The sequence below is a fragment of the Phyllostomus hastatus genome, unplaced genomic scaffold, assembly GCF_019186645.2.
Source record: "Phyllostomus hastatus isolate PE091 unplaced genomic scaffold, TTU_PhHast_1.1 phas_contig_34, whole genome shotgun sequence".
Lineage (NCBI taxonomy): Eukaryota > Metazoa > Chordata > Mammalia > Chiroptera > Phyllostomidae > Phyllostomus > Phyllostomus hastatus.
Window position 1 is genome coordinate 1,437,551 of NW_025333857.1, and position 24,702 is coordinate 1,462,252.

Consider the following 24,702-nt stretch of genomic DNA (forward strand, 5'->3'; position numbering starts at 1 on the left):
TAAGGCAGCGGACATAACAAACCTGGGGTAATAGTTGCTTTCAGTAATAGTATACCGTACACCTCCCCTTGGGTCTGTTCTGTAACAAATATGACTTCCTCCTGTCACCATTTTGCCTTGGGGTGGGGGACCATGCACTTGGTTCAGTGCAGACGTGCTGTAAAACTCAATATCCTTCCTGGCCATGGCCCTGGGTGGTTCATGAAGGTATTATATGGCTGCTGCACTCCACACGCTCAGTGCCTGCTCCCAGTGGTCTGAACAGCCTGTCTATTGGGATCACCATCACCATCACCCCCAAATTCTCCTGTGTTGCTATTTTGTAGTCAACTCCTCTCCCACTGCACCCTCAGTGCCAGAGTAAGGAGAGAGTGGGAAGCAGAAGAAATCTACCTCATCTAGACAAGTGAATCTATCAGCAGAATTATTTTAGAACTCGGGTCTATTAACTGCTCACAATTTCCATGGTAAGGCCTGGATAATAAATTAGCAATTTTTATCAATTTCAGGTCTTGGAACAGAAACAATAACCTATTCTTCACCCCTTAGCCCTTTAACAGGCAGTGTGCAAATGTTATCAGAGCAGTTTACACAGAGGTAGAGAGGCTGTCTGGGAAAAAGGGCCCTGCCTCCCCTTGTCAGAGATCTGTGCTCTGATTGTGGATTGCTACTTTTAATCACAGAGGTGCAAAGAGACCTCCTACATTGTTTTTGCAACTTCCCCTATTGCTGCAAGTCCTTCACCCTCAGGCTAAAGTAACTTCCTGGGGATTGAAATGGCTGGTGTCTTTTATCCCTGTTCATTTTTCTTTTTTCCCCTATTGGGAATCAGCCAATGAAGACTGACATTTAAAATCAACCGCATGAATGTGGGAAATTAGAAGTCACTGTGCATGCAGGAGAAGGTGATAGGGGACTGAAGAGTTGGAAAATTTTAGTTTAAGGTTAATAGTTACAAGCCTAGTAAGTAATGTATATGTTAAACTTTTGTTTCAGAAACTACAGATGAGGCCCATCCTGGCTCCTGGGAAAACAGTGGACCTCCTGGGGCACAGCTAAAGATTACAGCCTGGGGACAAATGGAGGCATCCAGGCCATTGTGTTTCAGGGAGCAACGGAAAGCTAACTGCCCAGGACAAGATTGTTACAGTTTCTTTCACCTAATTCTACCTGAATTTCAAAACACTTCACCTCACTTTGTTCTCTGGTATAAAAGTCTGGCCTGGAAAGAAAATGTAAGATGATCTGTTCAGGTATGAACCCGCCACCTTCTCAGATCTCTGGCCACTTGAATAAAGTATACATGAAGATTAAATCCCTGTCTCTGCTTATTGGATTTGGTAGTGGCAGGCAGCCTGAATGCCAGTGTCTTTTCTGGCTTCAAGACAGGCTCAGAAAACATCTGAGAAATACCGTAAAGGATTCTCTGAGAAACAACCCCTTTCCTTACAATATTTCTGCTTCTGGAGGCTGCTTGCATTCCTTGATTGGTGGTCCCTTCCTCTCTCTTCAAAGCCAACAGCTAAGCATCTCCCAGTCTGCTCTTGCTCTCACACTGATTCCCCACCTCCCTTTTTCATTTTTTAAGGAATTTGTGATTATACTTCCCTCCGTTCCCTATAAGTACAATCCAGGATAATCTCCCCATTTTAAGATCAGCTGATGAGCAATCTTAATTCTCTCTGCAACTTAATTTTCTTTTCTCATGGAACATTGTGTATTCATAGGTTCTGTGGATTAGGACATGGGCGTTTTATTTTTTTTAAGGTAGAGTATTTTTCTGCCTTCCACATGGAAAAAGACAAGGAAAACAATTCTCTCCTTGAGTCTCCGGAAAGGAATGGAGCTCTGCTAACACTTGATTTTGTCTCTAAGAGACAAATGTGTTACTTTAATTACCAAGTTTGTGTCAGTTTTTTTACATCAGAGATACAAGACTAATACAGACAGCAATGTAAGTATAATTAATTCAATAATGTATACCGGGAAGTGTGAGTATTTTTCAGATTACAGGCCTATCTCATTTTGTTGTGCTTCATTTTGTTGTGCTTCACAGGAGGGTTCTTTTACAAATTGAAGGTAAGACCCTCCACCAGCAAAAATATTATGATTCACTGTGCTAATGTTACAGAACAAACAAAGGGGGCCTGGGATGATATACTATTATTAAAAGAAGGCCCCGGGTCCGTTATGTCCGCCGCCCTAGGAAAGACGTCTCTCAGTGCCAGAGATTCGTGAAAAGGAAAGGAAATGTTTATTTAATGCTATACAAACTTCAAGTAGTGACCTAATGTCTTTATCAAAAATCCTAAAGTCCCTAAAAACACCCACAAACACACAGTCCTTCCTTCCTTCCCCCTTTGCCCAGTCCAGAGTACCGTATCTCAGGAAAGGAAATAGAAGTCCATGTCTCAGGCAGTCCTCTGGTTCTTCCCAGTTAGTCCTCCATCTCGACTGGGAGACCTCCCTGGGTTCCCAGCACCCTCAGCTGAGTCGCCAGGATCTCTGCTAAAACCAGGTGGTGGTTCCCCTTCTAAAGCTGTGGGGGTCCCCACTCTGTCCAGGCTGAGTGGTTCTCCCTCTCTCAGGGCTGCGGGAAGGCAGAGTCCCCACTCTGTCCAGGCTGCGTGGTTCTCTCTCAATGGCTGCCGTGTCTGGGTTTAAATCCCCGCGCCAATCTTCTTCTGCAGCCCCATTTCTGACTCCTCCTACACTTGGGCACACTTGCCCTCAATCTGCTGTCTTCTCCAGCTTTTCTGGTCGCCATCGTGGGTCTGGGCAGGTGTCACCCCATGTCGTGGAGCCAATCTTCTCCTAGCTCCCACGCAGGCACTGTAACTCAGGGCACCTGCCTCCCAGGTCCCATCCTGGGGGGAGGAGGTCCCTTTCCATCCCCCTGGCCTTGAGCATGGCCATAGCTATTTAGCATATCTAAGTGACCAGCCAAAGGTTATAGGTATGCTAAATGACCATGCCATGGATTAGCTGCAAAGCTGCCCTGCATGTTTTTGCTCTGTGTGCCCCTTCTCCCAACTCACACCTGTGGGGGAAGGGGTGAAGACATCTTAAAATCTCCTGGACACCTTAAGTTCTGGACCCCATTTCAAATGCCTATTTGGGGTCTCCCCTCTTGGCCGCACCCTGTAACACTAAGATGCTTGCTTTATTGTGGTAGTCTGGAACCGAGCCTGCAGGACCTCTGAAGTATGCCTGTGCTGTAGAGGACTTTGTGAGAATGCTTAAATTATTTTGTAAAAATAAAAGAAAGTCAATAGCTTTTTCCTTAAAACTAAAATATTCAAAGTTTTATTTTAGAGCAAATTGAGAAACATAAAAGAGGATTCTGGAAATGAAGAGGAATGACAAAAATTGTGCCTTCAGTAGGTTGGGAAAGTCTTACAATAGATGTAATGAAATCTGGTCAGGGAATGTAGTTTTGCACTGATAAAATAGATCTGTGATTTCCAGACCTGCCCCCCAGTGCAATGCTGGCCAGTGACAGAGTTTTCACTGGTCTTTTATGCAGGCAGTCATTTAGAAAATCTTAATTTATTTCCTTAAGAGAATTTCTTCTCTATTGGCAGATTATACATTTTTGTTTATAAAATATTGACAATGTGACTTGCACTTCCACATTAAAATTGTTAATATCCTTATTGTAATGTTACAAAAGGTATTGAAATTGAACTGAATTTCTCAGGAGATCATTTAATTTCTTGCATTTCAATTTCTTTATCTGTAACTATGGTTTCCTCATGTTCCAGCTCCAGTGTCCTTTATATGCAGAAAAGAATTTTTCCATTTTACATTTGTCAGCACACAGACAAATTCAAATGTTTCCAGATGAATGTGCTTAATTTATAGATCTCATTTGAAAGGTTGTCCTTTAAAAATGGTCATTAATATAGCAAATATAGTAATAAATTATGTCCTATTGTGTTATCCCTAAGTAGAGCTTTTAGGACAAACAAAAAATAGATCATTTGTCTTCATGTAGCAATAATCTACCCTCTTATCATCTTTTTTTACTAAAATCCTTGTATATTTTGAATAAAATTTTATAGTATAAGATGTTCTAGATCATCAAATTAGTCAAATTTATTGGAACTGGATATTCAACTCAGGTAATAGGAACTCAACCTACCTTTCTTGCTTTTGTTCCTCTACTTCTTGACTAAAGATGTTTCTTTTTAGTTCTCTAGTATAAATATTATAATTTTTATAGTAGAATATTTATTGCACACAAATCTTTAATGTTTAATATAGTTTCATTGAATGCTGCCTATTCATGGGGATAAGGGTACTTTTTTGTAGTTTTACTAAATTAAAATATTCATGTATAAAGAACAAATATATATATAAGTAATAGAAGAGAAAATCATTGGATTCACAAAAATTGAATAATTTGTTTTCTTTTTTTAGAAAGAAGTATATATTATTGTCCCAATCATGTGACTAACCAGTAACCTAAGATACTGAAGCTGAGTAACTTATGTATTCATATTTCCAGGAATAAATGAATAGATAAATACAATCACATGAATTACAGATGTATAGATGTAGTAGGTCTTTGCCTATCAAATATGCATTTATATTCTAAATATACAGTACAGACTCACAATTTAACAGGTTTGCAATTAACATATACCAGCCTATTCCTAGTGCGAAGACTTTATAAGAATTTTAAATTAATTTTTTAGTATTTGCTGTATTGAGTAAACTTTACATATATAACCATATTTCATCTAGAAAACATTCATTTTGAGATCAGTAGTTCTGTACTTTTCATTTACTTTATCTTACTACATGTGTACTTCCTGAGAGTATTAAAGACATATAGAAATTTTCATAAATATATAAATTATGCAAATTTATTAATAATGCATTAACATGCCTAGGTATTGGTTGTATTGCCAGTGCACTGTGGAGGATTTAGAATTTCTCTGAGTAATTTGTTTTGCAAAAAAATATATAGCTTAAAATTCAAACCACTAATGTATTAAACTTTCCATCACACTTTTAGAAAATAAATTCTGTACAAACTTTGAATGCATGAAAATTTCAAAGTATAACCATTAAAATACTTATAAGGTTATTTTCTCATTGAACATCCTTTATGATGATTTTGAATTTTTTGGTTAGAATAGCGATCATTGAATAAATATCAAATTCCAATTGCACACAGGACTGTTTCATTCAGAATTGGGGACCTGGATGTTCACACCCGAGAATTTATTCTCTAAGAAAATATGCAGGGCTAACCTACAGAAGTCTAGTAGAGAAGAATGTAATTATGTGATGATGTGATGATGTTTAATGCATTTTTAATGCATTAAATCAGAGGAATCGGAGTGGTTTCACGGTGATGGGACTTTTATGGATTCTTGAACGTGAGAAAACTTTAGGCAAAATAAAAAGTAATAGCAAGTCTCAAAAGCAGAAATATTAACAATGAGATTATGCTGATCTGCATAGGCTTATGGTAATATAGAGATCTGTTTCATAAAAGAAAATAATGTTTTAGAAGTTCATGAAACTATATTTAGGTGGCTTTATGGAGGGTTCTGAAAGTGAGACAAATTTTTCAGGTATTCAGGATGCAAGAGTTTTTGAATGATCTGACTTTAGAAAGGACAAATGTATTATAGTATTAATATATAATATTAGTACTAATTTATGTTAATATATGATATGATTTATAACGTATTTAATATAAATTAACATGAATGTATTATATCATATAATGTGGTAATTAATATATTACTAATATAATAATGTAATATAATTTGATTTTTTCATAAATATAAATTCAAACTTTACCCCTTTTTTATTCCTTACCTACATTTTGAAGAATCATAGACACCTGAAGTTTTCCATATGGTTTCTGTACAGTTAGTAGTCTTGCTTTTGCATTTTTATAATCATGTCACCAATATGCTTTGGTTATTTGTAACAGTTTGGAATTGCGTATGTGGAGTGTATATGTGTGTGTGTTTGATTTGGGTGGTATTTTGATGTTTGGAAGGTTCTTTATACACAGGGTAAACTCCTCAACTGATACCTAAGTTCCCCCCAGGATGAAGCCTTCTAGAGTGGGATGGCTTATGGTGACTCTTGGCTGGTTCATTCTGTAGTTGGTGAAAGCGTATGACCTCTTCCAACCCAGGCCTATCTCCCCTGTTCTGCTACTGCAGATCACTGCAGCCATGTCATTTAACCCTCACATTTTCAGTCCAGGTCCTAATATCTATTTCTTTCAAATTCCAAAAGATAGACCAAACTCTTCAAACTGGTTCTCCTATGACGTCTCTTAATTTGCCTGGGAGTGGTTGGGGCAGATACTATATTCCATCAAGTCTTGCTAAAGATTCTAACTACAAAATTTCTGTATCTTTAATATCTCTAAGTTACTTCTTAGATATTGCTAATGCTACCATAATTTTCTTTTGATATCATCTTTGGAAACAGTATGCCTGTAATATTGGGATTATGCTATTTTTTTTCTAATTGGTGACTCAGACAAATTTTAGTGTTAAACATATTTTATTTTAACTTATAGTAACACTAACAGGGAACAATTTCAAATTTTGGAGGTGATTAAAGGTAAAAAAATTAATTGGTGGTGTTATTTACTATGGATTGGAAGAAAAAATATTATTTCTTATTCTAGAATAGTTCCTTTATCATTCTTTGTATTTCATGATCTTTATATTTTTGGCAAATATAGAGTATTCTTGTAGGATGATCTCAAATTTGGAGTTGCCTGATATTTCCTTATGATTGATTCTGATCATATATTCTTGGCAGAAAGTCACAGAAGTGATTTGATGTTCTTCTCTGTGTATCATATCAGGGGTGCTTAATTTCTCTCACTGATGATATAAATTTTGTTATTTGTTTGAGGATTTGTTAGAATTCACCACAGAAAAGTTGATATTTTTACTTTCTATATTAATAAGTACTATGCAGGGATACACTTTTAAAACAAATATATATCCTTTCCTTTGTCCAACTTTCATTCATTTTGCATACATTTATTTTTATTGAATTATTATTATCATGGTTGTTAAGTGCTGATTTTCCAACTTCATCATTTTTAAGGTTTGTCTGTTGGTATTCTGAGTAGGAAATGAGTAAGATGTGAATAAGAAGTTTTCATTCCTTTTCATGTACTTGTTTATATAAAATTTAACTCATGAATTTAAGTTGATTTGTTGGCATGTTTAAGCTGTCACCCATTTTTCTAGTGGAAATACCTTCAAACTGGCTTCCATAATTTTTTGACATATCTCTATCATTTGAGCACATTTTTAATTTATGACACAATATATTACAGGTTAATTTTGTGCTTCCATTTCCTCAGCTCCAGAATTAGTTATTTCTTCATGGAGTCCTATTTCTTTTGGTAATAACAATTATTTGGGAAAACAAGATTTGGGTACTAGATATTGTCATTGTTGCTGGGAATTCCTTCTACACCTTTTCAGTGAAATAGAAAATATAAGTATATGTGTAGGTATAGTTTTATATTTGTTTGTATTTGTGTATTTCTTCACTACTTTATATCTCTCTGTTTATTTAGCCAGTCAGCCAGCCAGCCAGCCATCTATTCATCCATCCACCCAATATCTATATATCTTTAGAATAAATATGACTGTGTATTTAGAGCCAATTATTCTTAAAATCCACAATAATATACTGTAAGGATGTTTAAAAACAATAATGCATTTAGATCAAAAGAACATTAATGCTATTAGATAAGGACATTCTATATTTGGTTCTCTATAATTCAAAGTAGATATACTATAACGTTACAGAAGCATTGCTCCTAGGAGAAAGAGAGGCTAAGATCCCCAAAAGCCTCTGGTCACATTTTCACCAGATGATCAAAGCATAGCTTTGTTTTGTGTATCCTTTTGTTTTAAGACACTTTTTAACACTGAACTCACAGCCAATAACTCTACCATAAGCATTTTCTCTGTTAAGCTTATGACAGTCTTCTTGCACTTGAGAACATTTAGCCAGCACTGCAGCAGTGCAGTTTGGAATCACTTAAACAGCAAAATAACCAAAAAAGCACAAAATATTTTTTAAATGACACTAAATAACCTGTGAGAAAGACAGTTGTTTACAAGATGAGAGTTGAAACAAGAATAAAAAGCATTGTCTCATTAGACCTTAACTAGGAACATATACAATTAGACAAATCTATTTTTTTTTGTCATTCTATGCATGTCTGTAAATGACTAAGAAATCAAAGTATTGATTTTGGAGTTACAAGTAAATTTCAGTAAGTAGGAGATGTCTCAAATATAGTGTCGGTAAATAATGAACATCAATTGTTCATGTACAATTGTTCACTTGTACATTTTTACATAAAGTTTGATATGTAGAAAACATTAAAATGAAAACAAAACCAACTATATGGGAAAACATATTTGCAAATGATACCTCAGACAAGGGATTGATCTCCAGAATATATAAAGAACTCACATGACTCCACTCCAGGAAGACAAACAACCCAGTTAAAAAATGAGCAAAGGACTTGAACAGACACTTCTCTAAGGAGGACATACAGAGGGCTCAGAGACATATGAAAGGATGCTCAGCATCATTACTTGTCAGAGAGATGCGAATCAAAACCATAATGAGATACTACTTCATACCAGCCAGAGTGGTAATCATAAACAAATCAACAAACAAGTGCTGACGAGGTTGTGGAGAAAAGGGAAGCATAGTGCACTGTTGGCAGGAATGCAGACTGGTGCAGCTACTGTGGAAAACTATGGAATTTCCTCATAAAACTAAAAATGGAACTGCCTTTTGAGCTAGCAATACCACTGTTGGGATTATACCCTAAGAACCCTGAAACACTGATTCAAAAGAACCTATTCATCTCAATGTTCACAGCAGCACAACTCACAATAGCCAAGTGCTGGAAACAACTAAGTGCCCATCAGTAAATAAGTGGTTCAAAAAATTGTGGTATGTTTACACAATGGAATACTACACAGCAGATAGTAAAAAGGAGCTCCCACCCTTCGTGACAGCACCGATGGAACTGGAAAGCATTATGCTAAGTGAAACAAGCCAGGCAGCAAAAGAGAAATACCATATGATCTCACCTATAAGTGGAACCTAATCAACAAAATAAGCAAGCAAGCAAAATACAACCAGAGACGTAAAAATAAAGAACAATCTTATAGTAACCAAAGAGGAAAGGGGGAGAGGGATAATAGGGGATAATAGGAGATCCCATCAAGGACATATGGACAAAGCCAAGGGGGTGGGTTCCAGGGTGGGAGGTGGGGATGGGTGGGGTGAGGTGCAGGGTGGGCTGAAAATGGAGACAATTGTACTTCAACAACAATAAAAAATGAAATACATAATAAACAAAGATTTGATATGCTTTTCATTTACTAGGGTAGTAATATTGTTACAGATAGAAAGCACAGATAGAATTGTTACTCTGTGGAAGTATATATTGTAACAGAGTAAGCAAATGTGGTGGTTAATTTTATGTGTCAACTTACTAGGCTACAACACCTAGATGTTTGGTCAAGTACCAGTCTCTGTGTTGCTGTGAAGGCATTGTTTTAGATGGAATTAACATCTAAATCAAAAGACTCTGAGTAAAACACATTACTTTCCAAAATATATGTGGGCCTTATCTAAACATCTGAAGGACCTAAGAAAAAATAAAAGAAGTAAAAGTAAAAGTAAAAACTGCTAGGTCTCCTGAAGAAGAAATTCTGACACCAGAGTGCCATCAGACTTGAGTGGCAACCTCACTCCATCCTGGGTCTCCAGCCTACAGGTTATCCAGCAGATTTCAGGGTTGTCAGCCCCCACAGTCATGTGAACTGAATTCTTAAATCTCTCCAGATGCACATACTCTAATGGTTTGGTTTGATGGGGAACCCTGACTAATGCAGGGTTGTATCAATATCAATTACCTCATTTTAACAACCGATTTAATATACAATAACAGCAATTGCTAAAAAAAATAGTGGGCATTCTCCATGATAAACATACATATGGAATAGACAAAATTAAATACGGATTATTCACAAGTTAAAAAATAAGTCAAACTTAAAGACTTAATTATAAAATTTTAGATAGCTGTCACATTTCACACTAGAGTGAAAGGCAACTTGGCCAGAAATAATTTTGTTTAAATACTGTTTCCTTTTCATTTAGCTCTGCGATAACTTCACAGTAGCTAACCATAAATCTTGTACACAAAAGGGTTTATGATCTGTAAAATGATACAGTATCAATTACCTTCTAGTGGCCATCCTTGCCTGATAGAGGGTTCCTAGAAGTTTATTTTATTAAGCCCTGTAAGGACCATTGTGCAAGGTGTGGTGAAACTATGATTTTTTTCCTCAAAAAGTTTAAGAAACATGAAATGGTTATTAGCATCCAATCTTGTGCTTTGACTCGTTTAACTATGGTGTAATTATGGGACATTTCCTCTGATCTGACCGAAGACATGTCTGTATCAGTGATATCAAATTTTATTGATGCTTCTTTGTTGTAGGAGGGTGGCCTATTAAATAATGTATAGTCCTTGAATTGATATATTCATGTCTAAAATTGCTACTATTTACAAGTGAGCTCTTAAAATATATTGATCTACTCTAATGTAGAATATACCTTCCTGATTTATAACAGCTCACTTGTACATGAAGGTGATCACCCACATAAGCAGACTGTACCCTAGCTATTAATCATAAGTAGGCACAGAGCTACAATCCTGAGATTTAAGTGCACATCACTTATTTTTAATCATCTGTCCAGAAGCAATGAATAGCACCAGCTGGTACAATGCACAGCTAATAATATGCACCTAATAAATATCAGTTAAATATTCATAGAATTAATTCATGACCAAATGGTAAACTGCTATATAAAATGTAGGCCCTGAAAATGATATAAGAAATTCTTCCTGAACAAACTTAAGGAAACAATTGCAAATATTGATGAGGTAGCTCAGGTTAGGCAGCCTCAGTTTTATAGCTCAGTGTTGAAACTCAGGTCCAGTGTTGCAACTCAGCTCTGGTGTTACAGTTCCAGCTGATGCTGCAACATTAGCTAGGGAAACAGACTTTGATGGAAACCAAAAGTGTGCTCCACTGGGACAGAGATAAAGCTGGCTTATATAAAGAGTTATCAGCCCAAGTTGCTGATAAGTTTGTTCTAATGCAGAATAGGACTCCAAATACTTACAGTTTGATTGGTCCTAAAAGCAATATTCTGGTTGGTTGAAATGTAGCCAGTTTGATTGGCCAATAAATATGCAAATGAGGATATAGCTGTGCAACTCCAATTAGATGGGGAAATTCTCAGTGCTACTGGTCAAATTTTGTTCCTAAGGTTCTCTTGTAAGGGTCAAATCAGGTGGAAGGGACAGTAGGAGGCTGGACAACCCAGCCTGTGGCTTTTCTCTGAAATCTAGTGTGCACGAGGGACCTCTGTAAATGACGGCTGCAGGACTCTGGTAATGATTTTGAGCCCAATCAACCATAAGGAATCTTTTTTGGTAGTTATATTCTTGGGGTTGACAATAGAAATACACAGAGATCTACATCTGGACAAGACACTGAGGATTCTTAATTGAACTTAGGAAAGGAAACTAATTTGGGAAGCAAAATTTATAAAGTATAGATAGACTTATATAGCAGGAGAAATTATAGAGTACAATAAAATAACAGAATTATCACAAGAAAATTTGAACACATTTAAAGCAAAATGTATAGAATCCTTAAAATAAAAAAAATATGTGTGTGCCATAAGAATTTTTAAAACATTTAATATTTGGTTATTTAGTCAGAGGCACTGACCATTTTCCCCCTAGATTGTCAAATTAAAAAAATGATAAAAATCAATACAACAATAGTTTTCTGGTATGAATGAATCAAATTAAACCTATTTTTTGTCAAATTGGCAAAAATATTTTTTTGGTGTGCTGCACTATTTTAGTAATTACCTGTGCCATGAGATAGAAAAGATTGAAATCTCTGAGTCAGATCAATCTTAGTCCTATCCCAAGTCTTAAGGAAGTAGAAATAGTTTTTCTTTATTTCAATATTTTCTTCACAATTTTAATCAAAATGTTGACTTATCTGCTTTCTCTGATAGCAAGAAATTACTAATATCCAAACAAATAAATAAATAAATTGTGTCAACCCAAAATATGTTGAAGTCCTAACCTTGGTACCTGTGAATGTGACTGAATTTGAAATGTATCTTTGCTGATGATCAAGTTCAGATTTCATCATTAAAAGGCCTTATATTATATTGCATAGAGGAAACATCATGTGAAAATAGGAGACTATTATCTATAAGCCAAGAGACCTCTGAAACAATCAGAAGCTAGGAGAGATGCCTGGGACAGATTCTCTCTCATATCCCTCAGGAGGAGCCAGTCTTGCTGAAACCTTGGTTTTGGACTTCTAGCTTACAGTTCTGTGAAAGAAATTTCTGATGCTTAAGCAGTCCAGTTTTTGGTACTTTGTTATGACAGCCCTAGGAAGCTAATTTAAGATATGCTTAACATATGCTAATGTGTATATACAAATTGCTATGAAATAAACTTTTAATATTAAATACAAAAGTTTAAAAGTTATAGTTGCTGGGTTATCCTCAGTAGAATCCCCTTGTCAGTCTCCCATACATGTTAGCAAGTGCTTTTAACATGACTTATGAAAAGGATGTGAAGAATTCTAGAGAAAATCTTTTCCTATTTAAGAGAAAAACTGAAAAATACAGTTCAATGTTATATACTTTTCAAGTCTATTTAAATTTATGTAATCCGCTTATATTATTTTGTTTCTGAACAAGTCTTCAGATAAAGATTTTTTTAAAATAAGTATTGTGCTAACATATCTTCATCTGTTTTCTTCTTTTTTCACTGAAATCCTTTCTCAGCTCTTATATTATATAAATCTGCATGTGAATATCTATTCACTCAGTAGTTATTTCTGGGACCATGGACAGTTTTGTTTTGTATATAACAAGTCAAACTTTTTCATTATCTGCTATTTATAATTCACATACTTAACCCCCACCCCCAACATTCTGGAAAGAAATACCTTTTAAATATCTATTTTTTTTCAAAATAGTATTTAACATTTCATTTTTAGCAATTGAAACAATTCTATTTTTAGGTATTATTTTCCATTATCAAAAAATACCCAGTATCACTTTATTTCAGTATAATTTTTAATTAATATATTCCTGGTATTATGTGGTACTTCCTTATTAGTTTTTGTTTTTAATTTTTACTTCCTTAAATTTACATTTAATTTCCTCTGAACATTTTTTTGCATGAAAGTCCATGTAAGTAGTTGGCGATGTGTTATTTCATGCTTTGGCACCAACTGCAGCTGTAGTAAAAGGTGAGCAGGTGTGATGGGCTGACTAATAATTCCCAAAGATATCCAGATATTAACCCCTAGGACTGTACATTTTGCCTTATATGGCAAACTGACTTTGCAGATATGGAGTTAAAGGCTTTGAGATGTTGAGATGAGTAATTATTCAACATTATCAGGTGGGTCATAAAAACAGTCACACAAAAAGGAGATGAAAGGGGATTTGACCAAACACCTAAGAGGAGAAGATGATTAACAATGCTGCTTCTGGCTTGGGACATGGAGAAAGGAGCCATGGGCTAAGGAATGCCAGGAATGCAGCTCTAAGGGCTGGAAAATGCAGTGGAACAGATTCTACTTTAGACCTTCTGGAGAAGATTGGATCTGCCACCCCTTTGGTTTTGGCTTATTGGAACAATTTTTGACTTCTGGCTTCTAGAACTGTGAGATAAACAATTTGTTTTTTATTTGAACCACCAAATGTGTGTTGCTTTAAACCACCAGTCTATGGTAATTTGTTTATACACCATGGAAAACTAATAGAGCAAGGCTCCTTGGGAGGGGGCTATAACTGCTTATGGAGAATGTGGGGCCTCCCTGAACAGCAGAGCACTGGACACAGGTGCTGTGTGGGTTCATTTGCATTAGGAAAGGGGACATGAAAAAAGATGAGGCCCGCGACTTGAAGGGTAGAATTGAGGTAGGGAGAACTGAGAGAGCAAGAATAGAATAATGGTCATGTTATTGTAAGATATCTGTATTTTAGTTTATGTTACATAAAAAGCCATTGAATAATTTTAAGGAGTTGTTTAACTTAACATTGTTTAAAGATTGGCCTTTAAAAAAATAACAACAGATTTTGGTCAACTCTGAGGAAAATGGATCGGCAGTATAATTATGATTCAAGATTGCCATCAGGGATCAATTCAAAGTTGTAGATATAATCTAGGTATTTGATAATGATGTCTGAGACCAGAACATTGACAGTTGAGTTGAATTTGGTTTGGTTTATAGAAGTAGAAAATACATAATTTATTTACAGAGTGAGTGGGGTGGTGTGAGAGAAAGGAACATATCAAGAATGATCCTTTAGCTTCTTGACTGATGTAATAGAAATAATTTAGTACCATTTACTAACATAGGAGTGGGTGAAGGTGACATTAGAAAATCTGTGTATATGTGTGTGTGTGTGTGTGAGGTAAGAGATCAACTTGAAATTTCTAAAATTCAGAATGTGGAAGCAATCTAAATGATGTAAAAACAAGGAAATAAGGCATCTGAATACTGAATTTAAGCAAAAAAAGGCATACATATTTGAGAGGTATTGGCACAAGAATGGCTGACCAATGTAGATGGAGAAGAGAGGAGGATCTGGGGCACCCATGGGGTGCTCGTTTTGTTAACCTTGCTAATCATAGAGCATATTTGAATGCTAAGCAAAGTCTTGAGACTGCTTGGGAATATAGGACAGAGTGGAAATAACTAAAGGAAGATATATTTTTTAAATTTTTTATTATAAAAAATTTACACATAAATAAAAGTAGAAACACTAGTACAATAAACTCCCATATCTTTCTAAACTGGTTTCAAGTTTGAAACATATGGCTAATCTCATTTCACTCATACTTCCTATGCTTCATTTCTCTCCTACTCCTAGCTGTTATTTAAAAAAAAAGTCCCAAATCTTATTATTTTTCTACAAATACCTAAATGATTTAAATCTTGAGAAGGTAAGCAAAAATCATATCGAGAACACAGTAATACCTGCCCAGACATAAGTGCCTGGTCAGTTTTGAAACAAAGGTTCATGGTAGAAGCTTAAAATTATAGAATAATTCTAAATCAGCTACCATAGGGAGTAAGTACAATTATAAAGGAAAAGCCAACCATTATCTTTGAAAAGATAACTTCTATTATTTTTACAAAAAAAATATACTTTTTCATTATGAAAAATTAACAAACAAAAACCCCGGCATTGACCCATTCAGAAATGAAGATGGTGTGTTTGTGTGTGTGAATACACTACTGTCTATAGTATAAATATAGATAAAAGGGAGTTTATGATTGTATTTTCTAAAAATTTCTCTGGCTTCTCTGAGAGTTTAAATATATCAATGCAGTTCCATTAATTTCAATTAACCTCTGTCGTAATTACTTTCTTACACTTATAAATTAAATTGACATTTACTTGTCTTTTGTAAAGATAGTCACACTTCTAAAAAATAATGAATAGGAAATTTCTTTTTTCAAACTAGGAATGACTCCTTCCCAAAGTAATGAGATGTATACATAGATATAGGGATGTATAGATAAATAGATACATGAAATTTCAAATAAAAAGTGATTTGTGAAGAAGATATACATATAAACAGACATCAGCATATTCAGGGTTTACAATTGCAGGGACAAGCGGTGTTATTTAAGCAGGACTACTTATTTCTAATGTCACCATTATCCTGGTTTTAGTTTCTGCAGTGCCTGCATTAGACCTGCAAAAATGTTACCGACTTGGAAAATCAACAGTGACTCCCTTCAGTGTGCCACATTCATTTTGTATTCTGAAGACCATAAGGTTTTGCTACACCCCTGTTATGGTAGGGCATTCTCAGCTAAGAATAAATCAGGATCATAAAAAAATTTTGTAATAAGGCACATAGAAAAGCCTCCCACTGGCATTTTTGATTCATTAGCAGGAATAAGCTGGATGGATATTTATTTTTGAGTAAAAATTTTACAGTAAAAGTGAACTGCTATAAATAGGGGATGAAATTGGTATTTTATATTAGTGAACCATCATAGCCTGATATTAAGGAGTTTATCCAAAATCTTATAAATCTTTCCTTAATTTTATTCTATACTGACTTTGTAGGATATTAACTTTCATGAACACTTAATATAAGTATAATGGTTATTTCAGCAAGTCATGTGTTTTAATGCCACTTACTAGCTATGAACAATTGGAAAGTTCTATCTCTTTATAAGATGAAGACAGTAATTATTACCTCATGGAGAAACTGTGAGAATTACATAATTAATTGGATGTAAAACTGAACATATGTTTGTTGCCCCCAAAAGGGTAGTTATTTTAAATTTGTGGTTATTTGTTTTACTTTTTTTTCAAATGACAGGTTTTTTTTGCATGCCTCTTGTTTCTGTATTTGATTGAATAAATGTTTATAGTTTAATAGATTTTAATCTTATCTTCTTTTAGTCATTAAGGCTAAAGAAATGACATTTTGAAGGTTGTGTTTTTTATCTGTCATGAAAACTCATGAATGAGTAAAACATTATACATTATCACAATGTAAAAACAACAGCTACAACCACTGCTCTGTTTGTTGAGGTAAGACATATGATCACTGGATAATGAAATGGTGTACTGTCTCAAGTCCATAAACAGTGGATCCATGGGCTCTCAGCTATTCTGCCTTGATTGAGAAAAATACATATGACCAAAGCTTAGTCAGAGCCATGGTGGTTAAACTGATAACTTATTTTATGTGGAATAATGTGTGTGTATATCTGTATAAACCATGAGGAATGGCCAATGCCTTGGCTCATTGGTTAGGTCTGGAAGAGAACAGGATTAGAAATTTGGGGTTAAGAATTTCTGGTAAACAGATATATTGCCTATTATTTTAAATGGCTGTAATGGTTGATTGACTTGATCCAGTAAAAGCTGTATTGATCAATATTCACACCACTTTAATTTCAGATGCTTTATGTAATCATAATATAAATACTATACTTTATATGCATAAAATTTATATTGCTTTCAAAGCTTGACACATTGACGTTTGATATTTATTTCTTAATGGGATTCTTAGCTCAAATACTTAGTTTAAATAGTTCTACTAGTTGGTTAAAAAAGCAAAACAAACAAAATAAAAATACTTATTAGCTGGTTATGTAGTCTTCTATATACCTCTTAAATACCATTCATAATAAAATATTTTATTTTGGAAGTTTGAGAATAAAAGATAAGCTGAAAGAGATTGAATGGATGAAATTGTAGCTCATTATCTAAATGACATGAAATTACTACAACTTGTTTTATAGTTTATCTGCATTTTTAAACCTAAAGAGATATGTTATAGCAGGATAATTTTTCAGACAAGTTATGATTTAATCAAATGTATTGCCAAGTTATTACCCATTAATTAGTGTCTATTATATAGTTATTTAAAAAAATGGTTGTATTTGATTAACCTGATGTTTGTGGAATTCATTATATACATATCAAGTCTGTCTGGAAAAAGTCCAGCCATTGTTAATAAATGAGAATGGTTTGTGTGACATCAGTGTAACCTGGCAGCCAAGGACAGTGGACTGGAATTCGCATGTGTGAACAATGATGACCTCACTGTAATAGTCACTGAGGGCAGCAGATGCTGCTGAGTGAGCATGTGTGCTGTGTGAGCAGAGCAAAATGACTGAGTAGAGCAACAAATCTGCACCAATTTTGTGTTAAGCTTGATCATTTTTCAACAGAAACTATTCAAATGATTCTGAAAGCTTTCGGACATGATGCAATGAGTGCAGTACAGATAAAAATGTGACACAACACTTCAAAGATGGTCAAGAATCTGTTGAAAGTGATCCACATTCTGGAAAGCCTGCAGCAATTAACACCTGAGAATGTGAAACATCTACAGGCTGCAATTAAGAAAGATAGGCCACTGATATTGTGAAAACTAGAAGCTGATCTGTGGATTCCAATATCTAATGTCTGAGATTTTGATGTAGGATCTTGGCATGCAACTTGTCATGGCAAAATTTGTCATGGCTTTTGCTTCCAGAGTAGAAGGATCACAGTGCTGCACTTGCTGATACCTTGATTCAAACCACTACCAATGAATCAGATTTGGTGCCCTGTGACTTCTGGCCCTTACAAAAACTAAAATCACCTTTGAAAGGGAAGAGATTTCAGACCATTCATGCGATTCAGGAAAATACAGAGGAGCAGCTGATGGTGACTCCAGCAAAGGATTTTTCAGTGTTTTAAGCAGTAGAAGAGGCACTGCTTAAGGTATCTACCTTGAAGGGAACTGAGGCATCATTGTCCTCTCACAGTGTTTCTTGTATCTTGTAACTTCTCTTGTAAGCTAGGTCTGAATTCATATATATCATTCATATCAAACAAATGTGAATTAAGAATTTTTAGTAAAAGAATAATACAGCATACTGGAATTTTAAAATGTTCCTTTCAGAGACAGTCTTTAAATATAAGGAAGCCAAATGATTGAAAGTAAAAGAATGGATTAGATAAACCATGTGTATATGCATAAAATAAAACTGGTTTTATAAAACTGGTTTTATATCCATAAAAATAAAAATTAACATACCTATATTAATATAAGATAAAGTAGACTTTTAAGAAAGAAGCATTTTTGGGAAAATGGGTTATTTCATATTGGTGGGAATTCAATCCAACAGGGAGATAGAACTGTTTTTATTTGGTATGCACCCAATTAACATGGATTCAGAATATATAAGATGAGCACTGTGATATGCCTCTGTGACCTTGCAAAGATAAATTTGTCTCCAGTCACTGAAAGTCAGTATTCAACTGCCAGGCGATACAAAGATTATCTCAGGAGTGGCAGAAAGCCACCTCATACAAAATAAGACAAAGACTAGTTTACCTTAGAGTTACAATCATATAACATTGTAGAATCTGGTCCCTAGCTGTGTTCCGTCAGTTTGGCACACACTAATTTGAGAAAGAACTATTTCAATGCCTGGTATGCACAGGGTTCACAGTGAAGTATTTGATATTCAAGAGAAAACTTGGCATCTAGCCCTGTTCTGCCACTTTTTCAGTATTTGTGTTGTGGTATTCTAATTCCTCATCTGTTGTGATCAGGAACTGAAGTCTGAGTCACGTGGCTGCCTCTGTAGAAGGTGGTGGACCAGGAGCACTGAGTCATTATTTGCCCCTCTGCATTAGACCAGAATTCATTGGCTTCAGCACTTGGTTGTGGCTGTGGTTTAAGAAATGCATAACATTTCTGATATGGTCCTAATTTTCAAGCATGTTAAATTTTACCTCCCAAATTTAAAATTCAAAACAAGAATATCCTCAAATGAGATATAGGAATGCAGATCATCTTAAAGTTCAGACAACTATCGAATAAGTTTGTCTATATATATCAAACTCTGAGGCATTGGGATGCATAGCAAGGCTTACTTCTCACTTTCTAGGATAAAAATAGTAAAAGTAGAGCTGTGTCCTTTCAGAAAAAGAATCTAGGACAGTGAGCAGATGTCTAGAATAGGAATTTTGAAATAGAAGGAAAACCCAAAATTTAGTTAGCAAAAGCCAAGTCATATTATTAGTATCTAGGGTATTAAAAGGGTAAGAAATTCAAATTGTCAGAAGTGAAATCTTCCTCAGAATAGAATTAAAATGTAGAATGATTTGCTTTTGAGGAATATAAGGTTACTCTTGAACTATTCAAATTCTTGTGAGTTCCAGAACTGATTTAAGATACTGAAAGAAGAATTCAGTTAAAACAGAGAGACCGAATAGTTTCATTTGAAACAAAAAGATAAAATGGCTACCAAGGTCCTGCCTTGACTTTATGATGAGCCACTGTACCTTCAGACTGTGTCACTTTGCTCATTTTATTTCAATAAAAATATTAATAACCAGCTTAGTAAATTATGAAAAATTATCAATTATCAATAAATTATTCACATCCTTCATGAGATAAACCATCTAAATATTTTCTTGGGTTACCATAATTTGTATTTACTTCAAAATTTTTAATTTAATTTAGTTTTAATAGCTTTAGTAAATTTATTAAAGTATAATTTACATACAGATAACTGCACATATTTAGTGTTTACAATTCGATGCATTTGGACATATGTAAATACCCATGGTATAGAGGTATCCAACTCATTCCAGAGTTTCCTTGTGTCCCTTTGTATTTCTGGGTGTGTGTGTTTTTTTTGTAGTAAGAATAGTTAATATGAGATCTATCTCAACAATTTTTTAAGTGAACAATATAGTGTCATTAACTGTAGGCACTACATTATACAGCAGATCTGTAGAATGTAATCATCTCACATAACTAAAGCCTTATGAACATTGTATAAAAACTCCACATTTCTCCCAACCCACAGTCCATGGCAAACACTTATTATATTCTCTGCATTTAAAAGTTTGATTATTTTTCATATTTTATGTAAATGAAATCATGCAGTATTTGTGTTTCTGTGACTGGCTTATTTCAGTTCATATAATATTCTCCAGGTTCACCTGTGTTGTCACTAATAGCAGGATTTCTTTCTTTTTTAAAGGCTGAGTACTATTCAGCACATATTTACTTTATAATATCCATGGGGACATGAATCAAATTTCTGAAATAGCATGGTTTTATATTACTGTTATTTAATGATTACATCAGATTAAAATGTGAACACAAATTTGAGTTCTTAATTGCTGTTGCGATTAGATGAAAATCTATTGGGAAAGATACATTTCCCATCATAAATTCAGAGGCATTTCTTATTTTAGATAGATGATTCTTGTATAATTAAGAGATCATTAAATTCTATGTTTAGGAAGCAGAAATATCCTCATTAAGTTACTGTTAATGGCCTGTTATTTTTTACTGTGAAACTTTACTTGGAAACCATCACAGATATTTTTACTATCATCAGAGGACACTTACAAACAAGTGGCTAAATAAGGACAAATATAACACTGATATTAAAATATTGATATGGCTCTCCTTTATGTGAGAGTGTAAATATTGACTAAAAGAGAAAACTGCAACTATTGATTTCTCTCCAGGGAGATGTATTTATGCTTCTGTTTCTTGGTTCACCTACAAATACTTAAAAGTCTTAATTCTGCAATTTACAGCTTGAAAAGAAAACACAAATGTCAACACACAATAACAAGTGCAGACTTTTATTATTACCATTAAGTTGCCTCTTCAGCCTGGTAAGACTCATAATATTATTAGTCTGACTGAGCTGCTGATCCTGCTCCCCTTGGCGGATCATTAGTTTATCTTATTTAGTAAATCTCTATGACAGTTTTATTGCAGGCTGAAAGCAAAATTGATCTGAGCCCAGTTTACTTAGACTATCTTTTCAAAGGATACAAATATTCCCTATTAGTGGGAACTTTAAAAAGAAACGAAATTAAGTACAATCTTAGCTTAATCCAATGCTATATTTTGGTGTAGCAATTTCCACTCTTATTTTTTCAAAATCAACTCTTAGATTGATGTACCCATTGAGAAAAGTAAGAGAATGTATTTGGAGTGAAAATTATGTTCAACATACAATTCTTCACTTTAATGACCTCAAATGATTTTAAAGTTCCTCATTTTATTTTGGATTTTGTGTTTAAAAACTAGTCCACCTGGTATGGAATACTGCCTCCTGGTGCAGCACATCACCTGCAGGGGCAGCCTGTGCACTTTAGTGAAGAACTTACTTCACTGACATCAATTATAATGTATTTGCACACTTACTAAAATATCTAATTTAGAGGAGAGTTTATTTAGAGTTACAACTGTAACTGAATAACAATAAAAAATAAAGTGAATGCTTTAGGAGAGAGTCACTTATAGTGAATTGAAAATTAGCCATTTCTAGAAAAGTCTATTCAATGAATAAAAGAAGCAAGGAATACTTACAAAAATATCCAGAAAAAGTGACAAATGGGAGCAAGGGCATATTAAAAAGAACACTTTCCTTCTCCATTATTATTAAGAGGTGGCTTTAACCAACTAAACAAAATAGTACTTTTAGTATAGAATGGATAAAAATAATGAGGTTTTCTTGATTCCCTTTATGCTTCCTTGAGCATGGTAACAAGAGGGAAATCAAGAGATCAAAACAAAAGGAACTGGACAAAAACATTCTTAGAAATTAGTATTCTGATCCTGAAGTCAATCAAATTAATATTTTATGGTTTTCAGCCCACCTTGACCTATTGTGTTTCTTTTGTTTATTTATATTGGGCTTGCATTACAAAGTGACTAACAGATTATCTATCATCTATCTATCTATCTATCTACTATCTATCTATCATCTATCTATCATCTACCATCTATCTATCTATATCTATCATCTATCTATAGTCCACCTTGATATAACTATTTTTATGCTGCTATAATAGAATTTACCAAAATGTAGTCAAAATGTAAAAAAAAAACTTTTAACAATTTAAATAGAAATGACTGATCAATTCAGTTGAATAATCAGGAAATTTAATCAAAGTGCACTTCAGTGTCTACTTATAATGCAAATGGAGGGCAGAAGCTAGTGTAACAGAAAACTATAATGATCCGACATGTGAAAATTTTTAGAGAGAACCTGCTGCTTCCTGAGATAATGACTACTTAGAAGGTAAAATTAAATGGAGAAGATGTACAGACACCAAATTATTTATCTGCATAAGAGTTATTTTTCTGCCCAGCCATTTACCCACCCATCTGTCAATCACCCATTTATTATACAACTTCTGGAGCATAAACTTGTATAAAACAGATAAAAGACAGAATGTATAATTTCTCTTATGTACAATCTGTCTAGAGAGTTGACATACAGGTAAAAAGATACCCTTATGTGGGAGTGTGCAATGAACAAACACGTTAATATTGTAAGTAAAGGAAATCCTTTCAGAGGAAATGGAATCTAAGATGAGAATTAAAGAATTGCCAGAAGGAAAATTGATGGCCCAGTGTAAGGAGATATTCCAGACAAAATAAACAGCATGTATGTGTGCCAAGGAAACAAACAAACAAACCCAGTACATTAAGAGATCATAGTTTCTTCTTTTTCTTTGTGTTAAACCACATTTGTCTTCAGGTTTGGATGCCTTTTTGCTGCAAGTGTAGCTCTTTCCTTATTTATACTCTGTTTCAATTTTACCATTGAAAATTAATTTGTATGCTTAATAAAAATTTGTCCTTGGAGGCAGAAAATCAGTTGGTGAATCCTGGCATTGCATGTAGTTCCTATGTTTGAAAGGTAAACTCATGGAAGAAGAAATGATTATCCATTAACAATTATGAACATTCAGGGCTTCATGGATTACACAGGTCAGTGGTTAAGCAGACAAATGATTGAAACATATGAAATGTACACTTTCAAAAAGCTTTGATGATACTATAGTAAAGGCCAATTATATAATAATTTAAAAGGACTATATAACACGTCAAATTATATACAAATTGGAAGAGTTGATGCAGATAATTCCTCAAACTACAGTGAAACTGAATTTTGAAACAGAGTATAGCCTAATCACCAAAACAAACAAGCAAGCAAAATATAATCAGAGACATTGAAATTAAGAACAAACTGACAGTAACCAGAAGGGAGGTGGGAGGGGATAATGGGGGAAGAAGGGGGGAGGGGTTGTCAAGGATCATATATAATGGACACATGGACAAAGCCAAAGTGGGGTGGGATTGAGGATAGGAGGTGGGGATGGCTGGAGTGGGGAGTAGTGGTGGAGGGGAAATGGGGACAGCTATACTTGAACAACAATAAAAAGAAGAAAAAAGAAAAATACATTATTATTTCTGTTCCTATCACAAATTTTGTATTTCCTGAGAGAGTAACAATTAAAAAATTAAAGCAGATAATATTTAGCATTGAGATACTAGCCTTTGTGCTGATTTATCATAGGATTGAAAAGAAGAAATTATGTTTATTAGTAGAAATTTCCATTCCATGTTACCATAACAATCTTAAAATGCGAAAGCAGTACTGTAAAATGAAATCATTAACTTATGAACTCTTGGTTTAATAAAAGCATTTAGGGAATTAAAAATATAATTAAATTTCATTGAAATCTATGAGACCAATCTAGTTTGAAGATGGGATAAAAACAAGAAATGTGGACTATTTTTTGGTACCATGCACAAGTGTAACTTTCTTTTAATCTTCAGAAGAATTCAGTGATGCATAAACCATAAAAACATTTTAAAGGTTAAAGTGAAAAATATGCAAACCTTAAATGCTTGGATGATATCAAATTGCTTTCTGGTCTTGAAAATTTTAGACTTATAATACGATAAATCTTTCAAAATATCTTTTAATTTTTTATTGTTTATGATGTTACAGTTGTCCTGATTTTTCCCTTTCATCTCTTCCACCCAGCCCACCACACACTTCCACAGTCAATCCCCACACTGTTGCCCATGCCATTGGGTCCTTCATATATGGTCTTTCATGAATCCTTTCACCTTCTTTCAATCACTCCCCATCTCCACCTTCTCCTCTTATTGCTGTCAATCTGTTCTATGATTTCATACCTATGGTTCTATTTTTCTCATTAGTGTATTTGTTC